Genomic DNA, 18096 nt, shown 5'->3' with positions numbered 1-18096 from the left:
TTATTATATAAATTTGGTCAAACTTTGTGTAGTTTGGCTTTGACCAAATCTTATATGCGGAGTAAAAAGAAATGAAGGGAGTATTCTAGTCTAGTCGTTAATGCACTGTCCGTGCAATACAGTGATCGTCTCCTTTTCCCCTTTGTTTATAGCTGCGAAATTATGAATGAGACACATATTAACATGTAAAAAGGATAAATTAAACATCTTGTTTCTGATTTCTTGGTGTGCATTCTCTTGGTCAAACTTTGTGCATGCATGTGACCGGCCGGTAAATTGTGATGGTAGATATCATGTACTGTATGTATACCTGCAAAAAATAAAGGATATCATGTGGTATATGTACGTATATTCGGTTTTTTCAGGCAAGTGGATCGCGACCGACACAACAGATAATGATTTTAGACACATCACCATATTCACTGTGCATATGTTTTGACCTGGCCACGTCGGAGACGGGTCACGGCTGCGTGCATGTGTTTTTTCTTATTGTGTGCTGGCAGATATTAGAGGAAAATACGTTCGCAATTGTCAAATCAATCTACTAGTACTATGTCTCGTGTACGTAATTAATTGCTACTCCTCCGTATATATACACTCCCACGACGCTAATCGTAGCAGTAGTTTGGCTGAGAAGACCCACTGGTCTAGTGCATACTGTTTATATTCTCGTACTAGGGAACTGCGTCGCATCTTCAACAGTTGTGAGATAGGTGTTGGTAAATTTGCCATCTAGGACATAGTGTTTATGTGGCATGTATTAAATGTGAAGAGAGAGCAAAGTTGTATGTAGATTAACCAACAACCTTTGCACAAGCTCCAAGATGAAATAGAGAGCAATCACATTTATTGTCTCACCATCTATTGGATAGTTTACATACAACCCATTGGAGTAGTTGTATGATAACTTGTTGGTTGATGACATGGACAATTTACCAACAAGACTAACATACAACCTGTTGAAGATGCCCTTAGGGCATCTCCAACAGTTGTAAGATAGGTGTTGGTAAATTTGCCACCTAGGACATACTGATGATGTGGCATATAATAAATGTAGAGAGAGAGCAAAGTTGTATGTAGTTTGACCAACAACCTTTGCACAAGGTCCTAGGTGAAATAGAGAGCAATCACATTTAATTATTTTCTTATCATCTATTGGATAGCTTACATATAATTCATTGAAGTAGTTGTATGATAGCTTGTTGGTTGATGACATGGACATTCTACCAACAAGACTAACATACAACTTGTTGGAGATGCCCTTAGCTCATCGTGGCCTTTCTCCCGGCTAAACGCCGTCCGAGGTGCCTCATGTCCTTGTCGTGACCATAAACTTCTCTCACTGAGTGTTTATGTTTTTTTATAAGAGCTTTCAAATAAGATTTATTTTAAATATGTTTTAACGAGTTTTTTAAACTTCGTTAAGTTTCAGCTGTCGAAACTTGATAAGAGCAAACGACCGAATCATAAGTTTCGGAAACTAAAACTTCAAACTTGGTCTACGCTTATGTGAAATCCAGCATCTTTCAGGGCAAACGGACGGTTGGCACGGGTGGGCAGGTGCATGCCCCTTAGAATTTCCGTACTACATTCGCGTTGCATGAACTCCTAGCCTCCTCCACACCACCACCTCACCGCCCTGCAAGCTCCGAGCCCCTTCACGCCATACAGCTTGGGGTTGTGATATAGGAGCCCCTTCACCCACCAGGCTTCCACGTACTTATATTCAATAAATATTTTTAATTGCATCTATTTAAAATATTATTAATTCAAGTATTCATGTTCACATAGTCAAGAAACTCCCACAACAATGCGCAAGGTATTATCTATAGTACGCAGATAAAATAAAAACAAGAGAGAGTGTGTTAATAATCCACAGAATATATTGAGGTTTAAGCCTTTATAACACCTAAAAGCTTATCAAGGAAATTATTCGTAACAGCCACTTAAGCAAGTTTAACTAAATAATTAATTGGCTTTAAGATAACAACTTGTCTGGGTGGTGTAGTTGGTTATCACGTTAGTCTCACACACTAAAGGTCCCCAGTTCGAACCTGGGCTTAGACATCTTTCTTTTTTACGTTTTTTGGAAAGCATTATTAGTTTTTTTTTTGCGGGATAAAGCATTATTAGTTTTTTTTTGCGGGGTAAAGTATTATTAGTTTTTATCTCTGGTAAGGGAGAAACTACGGGGCCTTTGGTGGCGCGATAAAAACCTTATTATGTTTCTTCATGTATTTTTCTTTTGCGTGGAGTTTTTTCATGTATTTTGACTTTGTTTTGACAGTGTTTAGTAGTTTCAGCTGGCATGCAGTGCAAGGTGCTTACGTACGTACCTGTAGCTTTCACCACTGGGGTTTGCTATGTCGGCACGTCTCCACTGTGCGCTTGCAACTAGTAATAGTAGGTTATTTAAGCGGAGCGGCCACCTTTTCGCACGGTGTTCCACTAGCAGTCTAGCAGACCAGTTACCTAGTCACTATTGTCTAAAAAAGAACTAGTTAGTCACTATTGTCTGATTTTTTTTCCCAAAGTCACATTCTAAAGTTTCACAAAATTCTGTAAAAGATTCCACTTGCTCAAATGGATGTATACCATATGTGCGTACAGATTGCCGATGATATAGGTTAGCTAGCGGACTACGCAATAGATGGCAAATTTGTGATTTTGAAAACGGAGAACAGTACACTCGCTTTCACTGTTAAAAATCCAGGAAATTGTCATGTTTGTGTAGCTCACATGTTAACTTATTTCATCATGAAACTTTATACATTTGTAGTATACATCCATATGAACATGTAGTTTGTTTCTAGAATTCCTTGAAACTTTGAGATGAGGTTTTAGTTTTTTTTTTCAAAACAATTGAGGTCATTCCACCCTAGAACTTTCCGCCTTTAGTTTCCTACTATAGGTTATCCATTTTAGTATTATTAATATATATTTCCATACCTTTTGCTCTATAGTTTTCTAAAAGAAATTTTAGATGAATAGGTAGACCTGTTCCCCAGTTTATTGTATATTTTCCATACACCATATATTAAAAAGCTGTTCACTATATATTAAACATGTTCAATGCATAGAACCATGTTCGGTATGTATTAAAAAAATATCAAATATTTTTATTTATTGCATAGAAATAAAAAGGAAAACCCCCAAAAAATGGTAAAAGGGGAAGAGAACATAAACCAAAAATATATAAAACCCCAAAACAAAAATAAAAATTCGAAATAAAAAATAAAATAGAAATGGTTGGGGAAAAATAATATCCACCAACAGACAATAACAACAGCCAAAAATTTGAAAACTATACTGAATTTATAAATAGTTCCTGGATTTCAACAAATGTTCACAGATTTTAAAAACTGTTCCGAATTCAGAAAATATTCATGATCTTGAAAAATGTTTCTGAATTTTAAATTTTGGTTATGACTTTGAGAAAACGTTCCAATGTTTTAAAAAATGTTCAGGAATTTAATTTTTCTCTTGATTTTATAAATTGTTCACGGTTTGGAATATATATTTGAATTGAATTTTTTTTCGTGATTTAAAGAATTTTCAGGGATAAATATTTATTTGTGAATTTTCCAAAAGCATTCCTGGATTTCAAATAATGATAACGAATTTTAAAATATGTAACAGAGTTAGAAAAATGCTACCTGATTAATAAAATTATTCATGTATTTACAAAATATATAAATTCAAAAAATATTCATGAGTTTAATAAAATGTTCCCGAATTTTATAATTTGATTGCGAATTTACATATTATTCGAGGATTTAAAAGAAAGTCCATGAATTTTAAAAATCCAACTTTAAATATTGTTCATGTATTCAGAAATAGAATAGAAATAAATAGCAAAAATTAGAAAACGAAAAGAACCCGACAAGTAACAACAGGGACGCCCTCCATCTCTACCTCACCTGCTGGGTATGGGAGGAAATAAACAATATTCCTTATCTAATCCACTGACTTCCCTCCCATCCCTGCAGAAGTGTCAGTCCCCCTTGAGGGGGCCTACTAGGGGTGTCTAGGACAGATTGGTGGTTTGCATCCGTGGTTCCCACAAAGAAGCCAAGGCTGAGAAAACCAAGCTAACAATTTGTGAAGGGAGATCGAGGTTTCCAAACGGACCGACCGTTGCTCGGAATAGAGTAGTTCCAATCGTGAGAGTGGTTCCATTTTCTTTATTTTTTTTTGCATTTTCAAAAGTTTTTTCTCTATGGGAAGGGCACCTTCCCACGATCAGTGAACGGCAAAAAACAAAATGCAGAAAAACTAACGAACGACCTAGTCCATTTGGTTCCTGTTCACCGCCCCGCGCGCTGACATGCCTCGGCTGTAGCGAGCGGCGACCGAGCGATAGCCCACAAAAATCCCTATAATGTGTCAAGAACAACGCGCAGGATCTTACGGTTTTGTTTTCTTCACTTACATGTGCTTATTCACGTACAAGTGCCCACCACCCTCACGTGATACCGATAGAAGCAAAAAAAACCTCCCTAAGGCACAGGTGCTTTATATATGTAGTATTTTTTCCTTTCGAAACCATTTTTAAGAACAAATTGCAAATTCCAAAAAATATTAAAAATATCAAAAAGTGTGAATTAAAAATACTTCATCAAATTAAATAAAAATCATGAATGTAATAAAAAGTTCAATAATTCAAAGAAAATGTTCATGCGTTCGAAAAAACTCATGAAATCGGAAATGGTGTGTATGAAATTAAATAAATTTTCATGAATCAAAATGTTTCTGGATTAAAAAAAATCACAAATGTTAAAAAGTTTTGCGAACTAATACATTTCATGAATTACAAAAAACTGGGGAAAAGGCGAATAATTTCCAAATTTTCCGAACTTTTTTTGAAAATACGAAAAATAAAATTTAAATCACAAAATATCAAAAATCATAAACCATTCTTTGAAGTTTTGATTTTTTTGAAATTGTTAACAATTTTAAAAATTATGAACATTTCCTGAAGTATGCAAACAATTTGGAAAATGTGAACATTTCTTGAAGTTTGTGAACATTTTCTAAATTGTGATTTGTTTTACTTATGATTTTTATGGGAAACATGAGAAGTTGTTTTGAAAAACATGAACTATCTACTACCCCTATAAAAGCACGAAAGAGCGGAGAACCAATTAATCTCATCCATCAAATCCTGTGATCTGATGGTCTACATCACTCCATGATACTAAACACATTTTATGCTTTAATTACCCACCATGCCATTAGTCGCTAACCTCTCCTGCCTCTTTTCTTTACACAAGAAAAAGGAAAACTGCCTCCCGCTATCCTCTCCCGAACACGCCGCCTAGGCCGTTTGCCAGCCGTCACCGCCCCACGCCTCACACGCCGCCTCTTCTCTCTTTCCCCTCAACGACTTGACGCGCCGGCGGACCGGGAGGCAAAGATTTTCCTTGTTTTTCTCCGCAACCGACCGCTTCCACCTGCAGCCATTGCCATCCCACGACACCCCGTCGTGCCCTGCATCTCGCCGTCGTTGATGAGCCCCCCTGCAGGCACCGCCACGCCGCGACGGCTCACCATGCCCTGCATCTCGTCGCGACCCACATCTGGCGCACCGTCCGTGTCACGGCGTCCTCCCATCTCGCCGCTTCCGCGATGCCCTGCATCCGCCAGCTGCTCCGCGTCCACCTGAAGGTCCCCCACCCCCGCCCCGGAAGGCCTCTTCATCCCCTCCCAACAACCAACATGCTGTGCATCTCAACTGACCACCCCGCAGCCCCTTCTGAGATTGCTTCTCCCATTGAGAGTGGAACTGTTCTATGAAATTTGAGATGTATATACATTCAGATGAATGTAGTTTCATCCATTGTTGAAAGAAATGTGATATCCAATTTTAGGTTTTGTGAAGCCATGATCAGCTAGGGATTGGATAGCAGAAGCATAGCATGTATAAGATCTGAACACTGAAGACTTGCAATGCAGCTCAATGGTATGCCTTCCTCAGTTCCTTGTAATCTTTGAAGCCTAAATTCTGAACTGTTTTTTATGCAAGCCTAAATGTTCTTACGTGTTACTGCTTTTGTACAAGACAGCATGAGTACAACGTCTACAAAAGTATTTTTGGACTGTTTTGTGTGCATCGGGCAACACATACTTTAAGCTGTTGCCATTGCCCTTCACCCCCCACTCCGCTGCCGCAGCCGGTCAGGCCCTCGCCACCAAGCCGACGAACTTTGATCAGGTTTTTCTTTACCTTAACTTTCAGAGGTTGGCTGGGTGTAGGAAGCTAGCTCACGGGACCAACAAGCAAATGAATCGCACATACTCTGTAGCAAACAAATGAATATGAGTTTACAAAGCATGAACCTTCAATTGGATGGACTGATGAAGCACGAGGGAGAAACATGTGGTTGTGTCCAGACTCCAAAGAGGGCAAAATAGTTCAATAATTTCCGAAATTGATGGTATTGCTTGAGATATGATGCTTGCACACAAGAGAAGTTCATGCTTGTGATTGCAAAATCAGTGCATATGTAAATATCTTGTCCTGGCTTCATGAATTGGCTGGGATTTTTGGAAAGTCTCACTTCGACAGGACAACTATGGTCTTGATTATATGTATTTTGACTTTCCCACTTTTCTTTTGAGCAGGCTACTTCAATTTTAGGTGAGCTGGCAGGGATCACAAGCATCGGTGTTACATTCCTGAATCTCACATACACAGGTAAGTAATATTATCCCTCACATAAAGTCTTGTTAGTGCATGTATGGAGTTTTGCTCACTTTCTTTCTAGCTAGCTGCTGAATTCATTTCTTTCCATGGCACCGTATAGTTTATACCTCAGAGAGGTCATTTTAGTTCATGATGTTCTGGTGTAGCTACCATTAGCTCAACTGGAGCAGAGCAACATTTAATAGGAATTCCACCATAAATATTTACCCAGATACAACATTCTTCTTTGGAATTTGAGTTTTTTCAGAAGGTTTAGGATCTAAGGATGAACTATCAGTGGTACATTTAATAGGAATTCCACCATAAATATTTACCCAGATTCAACATTCTTCTTTGGAATTTGAGTTTTTTCAGAAGGTTTAGGATCTAAGGATGAACTATCAGTGGTACTGATTATACAACGAGTTTGTACAAAATATTCGCTGGTGTTGGGTGTTTTGAGCTGATTAGGTGTGGAAGGCGATCATGCCCTGTCGGTTGCGCTGGGTTTAGGTGCCATTGACATATAAGTAAGCAGTCCTCTGGACCAGTTTGTTTTCATGCCTTTAAGTGTTCGAGGAATCGCCTCTCAAGGAGGCGGTTATTTGTGTTGAAGGGATGGGAAGGTAATTCCTGCCGGAGGAGCAAGAGGCGATCCGGCTAACATGTTGTATATTTGGGGTAGTGTGGGGGATCTTCAGGATAAGATTAGTTTCAAATATGGCTATTCTTGGCACCGCTATCTGTTGATGTTTGCAGCCAAACCAAGATCTATGGTTCTCCACTGATCTAAGGTAACACGTAGGTTCACCACTGATCTAAGATCCTTTTATTCACATTTTCACATTTTCTTTTTTTATATGCAAAAACAATACTTGTTTCACTGAATCCAGGCAAGACTTGAGACTTTACTTGTTTTACTTGAGACTTGCTGACGGCGGCCCTGCTTCGTGTCTGACTCACTGACATTATCCAGTCACTTTGAAGTTTTAACAATCTCAATTTGTGGCTCGCTGATATTAACAAGTCACTTTTAGCAATCACGCTGTTTTCTGTTCTGCTCTGCTCTGATTGTATTGCCCTTGTTACAACTCTCGTACAACCATGTTTTTTCAATGGTGGATGGCTGGAATTGGAACCATTTTCTGTAGACAAAATGGTGGTGCCATGGCGCATGGAATTAGAAGAATTTTGTGCTTATTTTCTATTCAGAACGGAAGCAACTTTTTTTCCTTGATCATAGAGAGAAAGGATGCAACTTCGTTTTGGCCTTTTGGGTGATACAAAGTTCATACTCTCGAGTATTTCCATGGTCATTTTCTACTAATACATATAGAGATTGCCTTCAGCAAGTGAAAGATATAATATTTTTAGATGACCTCATTTTTCAATTCTGATATATCTATAATCCTTTTTAATTATCAGTATTGTATCGGAATATAAATTGCATGTTGTGAGCCAGATACATGGAAATTAAATTTTTATCTATTGATGCTGACACTCCTTCATCTGAGAAATGCTTCTTACTCCGAATTCTGAAGTCTCAATGTACATATTGTTCCAATGTTTGATCATTGCATATGCTTATTCATCTCTTTTCATCTGTTGCAAGTTCTTTAACACTTGTGCTTTCACAACCAGATGAGGAAGAATAATCCAGATGAAGTTCCAACAACGTCTATGGATCGTTCCCCATTTATATGGGTTATTTCGCCGCACGAAGAAAGGAATTTTTGACCCATCCATGTATCCTGGCCCACTGTTTGCATTTTACTTACACCACATACCCTAGAGATTATGTACACTATGCAGCACATGATTATAGTGCTGAACTGCTGATGATATTAGTGGGGTCCAAACATTCTTTTATAGAAGCAAATAAGTAATGAAATGTATGAATACGACTATAATAAGCCTATGTACCACTGATAATTACAGAAAACAGATTTAAGGTGTTTAGGACAAATGTGTTTAGTTCCAAAGGCACTGGTATAACAAAAAAGCTTGAAGTTTCACCTTAATGCAACTAAACATTAGTCTATACTTATGAAAACAATAGCAGGCATTGATGATTATTATTGCCTCTACAGATGCATTGATGATTATTATTGCCTCTACAGATAGTCAGATTTTGAAGGCTCTGTGCTTAAAATCTCACGGGATTTTCTCGTTCTTGGATCCAAGTGCCAGATGTCCTAGCAGTGGAGTGAAAAAAATGTGTCTACCTGTAGAATGCATGCAGCAAGGGGAGCACTTTTAGTTATTGCTAGATTTATTTTCTAAAAGCTGAAGAGAGATAGTACTAAGCAGGTTAATCACTGTACATGCCGACATTCTCGGCCGTTTGGACAATATTGATTTTCCTGAGAGGTCGTCACAACATGGCACTCACCTAGGTGGATTGGGACGCAAACTTGAAGTTACATCCAATTACCATTTGGAATGACTAAGAGTTCATGATTCTTACGTTTACATGATACCTCAATCCTTATTTTTACAGAAAACGTTAATTCAGCCACCAAATTACACATTGAGTTGTGAGGAATTTAGAAATTAGTAGTACTTAACACCATTTGGAAAATTGGAAGTGGCTCATCATTAGGCATTTTCGAGGTACTTCCATGAATTAACATATGATATTTTTTCTCTTGGTTGTTTTTTTGTTTAAGAGAAATTCATTACCATAAGAATGACAAATGTATGATGAATACATAGTGTTTTAAGGGCTACCTGAATTGTTATTCTTGTGCTTTCAAGCTTTTTTTATGAGTTCAGATTGAGTATATCCATCGTTGAAGTATAACAAACAATCAGGCACACAACATCTTCTAAAGCCTTCATATATTTTTATACCTTTGCCGGATCAGTTCAGTCACACCATGATACGCAATTGATTGTTGATCTTTGGGGGGGGGGGTTCAAATATTTGACCAGTACTATTTTTATTGTTGGTGAAGATTAAAATGTTTCTTTTTTCAAGGAAAAGATTAGCATGTTTCTTACTCGTCCTATGTGATGTAAGTTCTTTTTTTTTTCAAACTTAGAATTACTTCGACAAGCTTACGGGGAAATGAGCTTGACAAGATATCTCGATTCATTGGGTTTATTATGAATGTCCTTTTCACTAAAATTATTTCAGCCCCCCTTTTTAGTCAAATTTTTACCCCCCCCCCCCCCCAAATGGAAGTGTCAAAATAAATGATTTTCTAAATCAGCACTAATATACCAGTCACTCCAGGAAATTTCAGACATTTTTGCCGAAAATAAATAAGCATACAAAAAAAATCATTTTCAGACCATTTTTGGTTTTGAACAAAAAATGTAATAGCCCAATTGTTTATTGTAAAATCATCACTATTATACTTGTATTATTAGTTCAATCAATTTTTTTTGTATAACTCTCCCATATGTTTGTAATATTAGTCGAGATGTGCATTTGCACGTGCAAGCTTACTAGTTTGTTAAAACAGAAATAATTTTCTAAAATGCAAAACAACTTTTGGAAATTCGAACAATTTTTAAAGGTTTTGAACATTATTGAATTTCGTGAAATGTTGAGGAAATAAAAAGAGAAGAACAGGAGAACACGAAAATATAAAAAAACAGAATAAAAACACCGTGAAATCCAGTAAAGATCCATATTACTCTCCCCGTCTCAAATTATTTGTCGCCAAGTAATTCGTGGCGGAGGGTATCGTCTTACGTTTTTCTAGATTGGAATGTATCTAGGCATGTTTTAGTGATATGAATCCGAGAGAGTGAAAAAGGAAATTAAAACGACTCATAAATTTCCAAAAACGGCAGGGAAGCTTCCAAAACCTTCCCAAAACTGTTCGCAACCAAATTGAATAGGGGATTGGACGCTTATAGCTTGCAGCGGACAATACACAAGATTTATGCTCTATTTCCCTACCTGATCGATCGCGGGGCGCGGCTATGTATCGCTCAAAGCGAGCAATATCACTTGCGTCCCTTGCTGCTAGATAGGCCTGGGCCAAAGCATGAGTGTCCCAGTTAGCGAGCATATGTTCGTCTTTTTGTGTTGTTTGTTCTTCATTTTAATTTTTTAAAATTCAAGAATTTGAAAAACAGAGCTCTTCAAATATAAAGTTGCTCACAAAAATGAAAACGTTCACAAATTTCTAAAATATTAAAAAATTGCAAAAAATGTTCACCGTTTGGAAAATCTATGCGAATTCAAAAAAAATCTGTATTTTGAAAAAAAGGTTAAGAATTTTTTAAATGTTTCTGAATTTGAAAAGAAAAAGAAGGATAGGATAAGGAAAAGAAAAACCAAAAACGATATCGAGAAAAACTGATGAAAAAAAGAACTTTTGAAACCTTCCCAAAACCGTACCGAAAGTTCCAAATGGTTCCTAAAACCGACCGAGGCAAACTGCTAGACGGCCCATTTATAGACTCTACTGAGCGACCGCCCTTCAGAAAGGAGTAAATACATTTCCCTCAAAAAAAAGGAAAGAGTAATACTCCCTTTGTTCCGAATTACTTGTCGCAGGTATGGATATGTCTAGATATATTTTAGTTCCAGATACATCTATTTCTGTGACGAGTAATTTGAAACGGAGGGAGTACATAGCATTTGCGTCGACCGCCCTTATATATATGGCATGTTTGGCAACTCCGGGCTGATCTGCCTGCTCCGGCCTTGTAGCTGCGAAGCCTATACACATTTCTCTATCTCCGCTGGTCTAAAAAACCATAACCTATGCCCATATTCCTGAAATAAAACCTGCTACTGTAAGCTGTAGTCTGACGTGAAGCATTGCCTCCAATTGCCAACTAGTTGTAAACGACAAAGGAGCGGGTGGCATCTATGTGTTAGTTACTGAAGAGATCGAAGCCAGAAGATGCATCTTGAACGAAGGAAATCGAATGAAGAGGCTCACAACTTAGCTCCATATGCTCTTTCTTCTATGTTCACGGGGTGAGTGTATGTGTGTTCATGTGAGCGTTTTTATTATTATTGTGTTAAAATAACATCAGTAATTCTAGCGCACTGGCTATGTAGAATATTGTCCGTATAGCTAAGATCCATCATATAATCAACAGTTATGAATGTTAAGCATACATGGATGAAACGTATGTAGCAAATCAATTTTGCCGGCCGGCCGTTCTAAAAATTAAAAACATGCTTATAACCTGCCTGGAGTATATTGTTTTGAATCTAGGAATTGTTAATAGGGAATTACACATTTATATAATGCTAACACTAGCTTGCAGATACTTTGTCAAGATATAACCGTACTAAATGTAGCACTGCTGTTTGACTACACAAAGAGCGTTTATGTATTGAGTAAATCTTGCCCCTAGATTGTAATTGAGAGAATTCCTTATTTTACACCGTCTTATATTTTTGTTCCCTATTTGACATCCAAAAATGTTTTTTTCCTACGTAACACTTAGTATAAATTTTATGTTCTTTATGAGACTTCTGTCTATGCGAACCAACCTGCGATTGGATGGTTAATTAGGAGGACAATGATATCCCCAGCCCACCAGAATTAATTAAGATGTGCGTGCGTGAATTCATAGGGATGCATGTATGCCCGTGTATGTGAGCGGCTTCGATTGTACCATGTTCTAAAAAAAGACTTCAGTCAATTTTAAGCCTTAACTGTGTTAAATGACGTCTGAAAAGACCATTTTGCACCTCATGTGCTTTGTGACCAAATTCTTATTAGATGCTAATAATAATATTAAAAAAATGTGTCCAACCGGCTTGGTTTGCTCTGTACAACTACGTAGATTTTTTTTATTTTGAGGGCTCCTATACTTTATTAATTTAGAACAATAATCAAAGGGATACAAAGTGGGTCATGAGGGGAGAAAAGCCACAAGTGGTGACCCCGCGGAAGCGAGACAGAGAACTTTACGTAGCTGACTAGTTGCATGTGTCAATGCGGGCATGCAGCTACATAGCTTATTAGAGACATGTTTGGTTGCCCGCATTGAGCGCAACTAGGCCCGGGCGGAAAGAAATTGGATTGTTTGGTTGCCTGCATTCACTGTTTGAACTGAATCACATGGACTTTAAAGCTTCCCCAGCAAAGTCCGCTAGGAACAACAAAATCAACAGCTTCCAGCAAGCCAGACTTGGCGATGCAGGGGAGGGGAACGGATCGTCGAGCTCATGCGACCACAGAAATGACACGAGCCCACGCGCATCTCCAAAATAGTGTTGGAAGGAATTGTGGTCACCTTCCGCCGATTCTGTCGCTCTATATAGCCAGCTTCACCTCGCTGCCCAAACTCCCACCATCACCCCGCCTTTGAGCTTTTCCTCCCACGCGGATCGACACTAACGAGTAGGTAAGCGGCGCATCTTCTCTGGATGACTGTACACTGCGTGGGAGACTCATGTCCTCCTCTTCTCTGACCTGCCTGCGCCTCCTTCGAGCTATTCGATCACCTCCTTCTTTGTACTCATTCTAGCTAGATCTGGGAACATGCATGTGTCATATCTGTGACCATATTGTAGCATTGTACCTTCTGATATGTGGTAATGTGATGTTTTGGTAGCTAGTGGTGATGAATTTGTAGCATGCTGGGGGATGTATCCATGTTGGCAAAGATTGATAGCTAGTTGTGACTGATTGGTAGCATGCTTGTTGGTGTATGGTCGTGTGTTGAACTCCATGGTGGATTGGTAGGATGCTAGTTGATGCGTGGTACTCATATCGTGTTGTGTTGAATTAGATGGTTTGATAGTGTGTGCTATGCTTACTGTCCATGTATGTGCTACGATTGTGGGACATGAGCACCCAAGAGTTCAGTCAGGCCATTGTCCTATCCGAGAGCCAATTTCTGTCGTCCTATGTCGAGGACGCCCAACCTCCCATCGAGGATCAGATGCCTCCTGATTTAGATATAGTGGTAAGATGAACTTGCTATGTCGTATGATCATGCATGCTTTCTTCTATTATTACATGTCTAGTATGCTCAATTGTTTGTTGCTTGAATTGTTGCTCTCCTGCCATGTTAGGACAAGTATTATGTGATGTTCCGAGGAAGGGTTTCAGGGATTTATAGTTCATGGAAAGCATGCAATGAAGAAGTAACGGGTTACAAAAACAGTTGTTCCAGAGGGTTTAAGAGTAGGTAGGCGACATGCTTACTCCAAGGTCGTGATCAAGCAGGCATGTGTTCAAGCTGCTATAGAAGGTTTAAGAGTGGGCAGTGTTGAAATTGGTAAGTCGGATCTACAGTTTGGGATCAAGAACTTCATCATGATCATGCAGTTCGTCGTGATTATAGTGCTGTTTTATTGGTGTGATCGATGATCGTGTAAAGTGTAGCTGGTAAGCTCACCACGTAGGTAAAGCCGACCTCGCTGCATGTACGCAACCAAACATCGTGTAGTTGCATCACGCCAACCACACCAAACATCATACCAAAACTGCTCCACTAATGCAGGCAAGCAAACAATGTGTAAATGGTGGGTTTTTTTCCTTATTTGGTGTCGACCAAACCCAACGGAGAGACACATACAATATAAACAAAATCGACGCTGGTAAACACGCATTTGCTCACCCTTGTAAAACAAAACCAAACAGTGAAGCAAGAAAGAGAAATCAACTGGCTCGTCGACCGGCCTGGGGCTATCAAATAGCTTTTCGTGTGCATGGAGTTGTGCTAGTGCTACAGCCAGAATCGATCAAGTCGATTTGTTTTTTTAGGGATTATGGTTGAAGCCTCTGTCTGGTTGTCCACGGGGAAGGAGAAGGCAAGGTATACGACTGCAACAACATCGGCTATTCTCCTCGCGTAGGTGAATGCACCAAGGGAGAAGGAGCCTCAATATTTTTTAGGGATTTATTTGGGTATTTCTTTTGGATTACTGTTCACGTGAATGCATAGTGCTGATGTACTAATTTTATTGTTCCGCTTTATTCAGGTGTATTATTCTGGGTTTGCGGATTTACCCTTTTTGTTGTTCCAGTTTATTCGAGTGTATGGTTCTGGGTTACAATTCAGGTACTGTTTCGGTTTTATGATATGGGTAGGTTAATGTTTTCGATTTTATTCAGGCGTTCTTTCATTTCACTGGTTTTTACTGTTCCAGGTTATTCGAATTTTTTGTTTTGGTTTATTTGGTTATTGTTTTGGTTAGCAGTTCTGGGTTTATTCGGATACTGTTCCAGTTTTTGTTCCGGTGATTGTTGATGTACTGTTCACTAATATCGTAGTGTAAAAATGGACAGTAATCGACCAAGAACTTATTTTTCACACGGATTACTATTCATGCAAATATATTGTTCCGGTTTATTGTTTTGTGCCTCGGCAACACTATCATCGGAAAGGATCGGGAGACAATCAAGGCGGCTCTGCATTGGTATGCCGGTGGGGAAAAATGATGTGTAGAAAATCCTAAGTCTTAACCCTTTATATAAGGACGTGAGGGTCGAGGATGGGGAGAGAAATAATGTGTAAAAAAATCTCAAATTCTTTTCCAAGTAGGTGAAATTTAATGCACTTTATGGGACGAGGCGATTTGACGCCCAGGCTCAGTTGCACCCATGATGAACGGAAAATTTAAAAATAATATTAGAAAAATTCAAAAAATACCAATTGTTTTTTGCATGGAAGATAATTTGGTGTGTGAGATGCGTTTCAAATTTCAGATCATTTGGACATTTGAGTAGTTCTCGACAAAAATAGACAAATTTGGGGTCTATGAAAAAGTTTACTGTTCATGTATTGTTCCGATCCATTTTTTTTGTTGAGAGCTACTCGGTCGCGAGAACTTATGGGTTTCACCTCTAGCCTATCCCGACTTGTTTGGGACTAAAGCTTTGTTGTTGTTGTTGTTGTTGTTGTTGTTGTTGTTGTTGTTGTTGTTGTTGTTGTTGTTGTTGTTGTTGTTGTTGTTGTTGTTATTGTTGTTGTTGTTGTTGCTGAGAGCTACCCATACATCCAAAGGATCTGAAATTTGGAGCGATCCTCACGCACCAAATTATGTTCCATGCAAAAAAATTGGAATTTTTTGAATCTATAATACCTAAATAGTTCATCCCCACTAATATATTTCTCTTAACATGCAGACTATCCACATCACTAATCAACATGCAACCATCCACCTCACTCCACCTCAGTAGTCTAGCCACATCATCAATTCCAAATACCCTTTTTATTTCCTGTGATTTAATTTCTCCTTTGCACGCTTCCTCTTCCGTCCTGTAACATCCAGATAGTTGAAGAGCCATCATCATCCATCAATAAAGACCCAGCAGATGGGAAAAAGTGGAGTCCCATCTCCCTCCAGTACGCCTCTTCCCATCTCTCTCCATGGAAATCTCGCGCCGCTAGGCTTCCGCCAGGAAGAGGAGTAGCCCATCAGGGGAAAAACTCTTTGCAGTCCCGATCGAGATCCCCTGCCGCAACTCCTCCGTGCCATCTTACTGGATGGAGTTTGAGGCTGCGAGGTCAACTCGCCACCACCAATGGTGCGCCGCCGCTGCGAGTCTATGTTACCCCACCCGGTGTCCGACGACCCAACCCCAACATATGCCCCTAGGTCTGGCAGCCCGACTTTTGTTACCTGAAGCGGGATTGTAGGCAACCGAGCGACCGGGTGCCCGTCTGCGCCCATGTCTTCGATTGAAGCGCACTAGATTTGGCTAGAAGTCCAAAAGTCTACAATATCTTCTCTCCCTACCGGGCAATGGGTCTAGCTTCGATCTTCTAGGTCCCAACTTCATCTCCTACCCTCGGCAGCCTCACTCGATCCCTATTTTAGGATGATGTTTAACACCATGCAGTACTTAGCCAAAGCTAAGTTTCAATTGCAGCCCATAGCACAAGAGAAACGACGATCTACTCCTCTCCTCATGGGATTTTCAGGAACAATTACGAGTTTGCCGTTGCAGTGCAGGAACTGACTTACACAAATCCCTGTCAAAGTCGTTAGATCCACACCATGCATAGCCAGTTCTAGAGAATCTTAGGTTCATGTAAGGAACCTCTTATGCATGCATGCCTGCAGCATCACGACTATATTTGATTAGTTGTTTCTTTTGTAGATTCGTAAGTTCTCTCAGATATGAAGTGAGGTAGGTAGACTTTCCGCAGATTACATGTTTGATCTGAATTCCCAAACCTAGGGCAAGTAAGGTGCTCTTAATATGTTGAATCATCTGTATGAATTTGGTAAGATCGATGGATTCAGTACCGGCCTAATTTTTTGGCAATGCTGGTAAGTGATGCTCATGATCCATGTACTCCTGTTGTTTGGTTATTGTATTACCGTGTTCTTTTGGATCTATGTGCGTGGGTCGAGGTTGAACCCCCCCCCCCCCCCCCCCACCCCCCCCCCCCCCCCCCCACCCACCCACGAAGGTGTGGTAAATTTGCTCCTTTTCTTCATCTATAATTTTTCTCTCATAAATCACGGCCTGTACATTTAGTTTTGTATTTACAGAGTTTTATCTTTCTCTCTCTCTCTCTCTCTCATAAATCATGATTATATGCATGTACATCTTACTCATCATACTGAGTCATTTGTTGTTGTATTTTTTGCAGAATTTGGTGTGTAGTTAAACTGAACACATGTGCCCCTGAAGGTCTGATTGCCAAGTGTACAATACCATCGTCGAATGTCTGATTTCCTGTAGTGTAAGTTCAGTTGACTGCTTGGATTGGCAACCATTGCTTTCTTCTTGAGTTATTCGACAGTCAATATTTCAATTTGCTAACTGTACACATGTCCCTGAACGTCTACTTATAGTCCTCTGTTAACAGTTCAAGCAGCAACCTCCTTCCTTTCAGACCTTAGACTTATACAGAAACTACACGCAGATTTTGTTGGCTGTGTTTTATGTCTACAATTTAGGTATATTCTCAGTTAGGTTATGCAATGCTCTGATAAAAGTTATCATTTCACTCTTCCTCTAGAATATAGCAAATCATGTTTGCTGATTCAATTGGGCAAGTTTTGCAGAGTTTACCTATGAGCATATGAATGCATATGAGAAATCTTATCTTCAATTGGTAGTATTCTAACCTCCTGCATATAAGTGGGGCCTCTCAACTGCAGCTACAAAAAATGCATGCTGTTGTCTGTAGCACCTGGAAACACTAGATATTTGGAGGGAGTACTCAGGTACGATTTATCATTACATTTCAGATTTAGTTAATATAATTTACAAAGTATTAATATAATATCATGTCTTATTTTATCAACAATTTCCTGTCAAATAAAATTATGTCCCCAAGAAACCATCTCTTTATACCTGTGCATTCGAGAAGTAATTTTGAGCTCTCTTATTATGTTTTTGCCAACTTAGCTCCGGAGTCGAATCATCTCTTTTGCATAATTTGAAGGTCTATGTTTCAGGTGCTATAACTAAGTTTGATTAGATTTGCTTAGCCTCCATTTCCTTTGTTACACGAAA

The 18096-nt window shown here is 39.1% G+C and overlaps 1 non-coding gene across 1 annotated transcript; it reads left to right on the top strand.

The window, feature by feature from the left end:
* The first annotated feature begins 1993 nt into the window (after window positions 1-1993).
* Window positions 1994-2067, top strand: TRNAV-CAC. The gene has a single exon. It is a non-coding gene; the product is annotated as a tRNA-Val (tRNA).
* Window positions 2068-18096: the final 16029 nt, after the last annotated feature.

The sequence above is a fragment of the Triticum urartu genome, chromosome 1 (assembly GCF_003073215.2).
Source record: "Triticum urartu cultivar G1812 chromosome 1, Tu2.1, whole genome shotgun sequence".
NCBI lineage: Eukaryota > Viridiplantae > Streptophyta > Magnoliopsida > Poales > Poaceae > Triticum > Triticum urartu.
The sequence above is the reverse complement of the archived record's forward strand: the minus strand, read 5'-3'. Positions and strand labels throughout refer to the sequence as shown.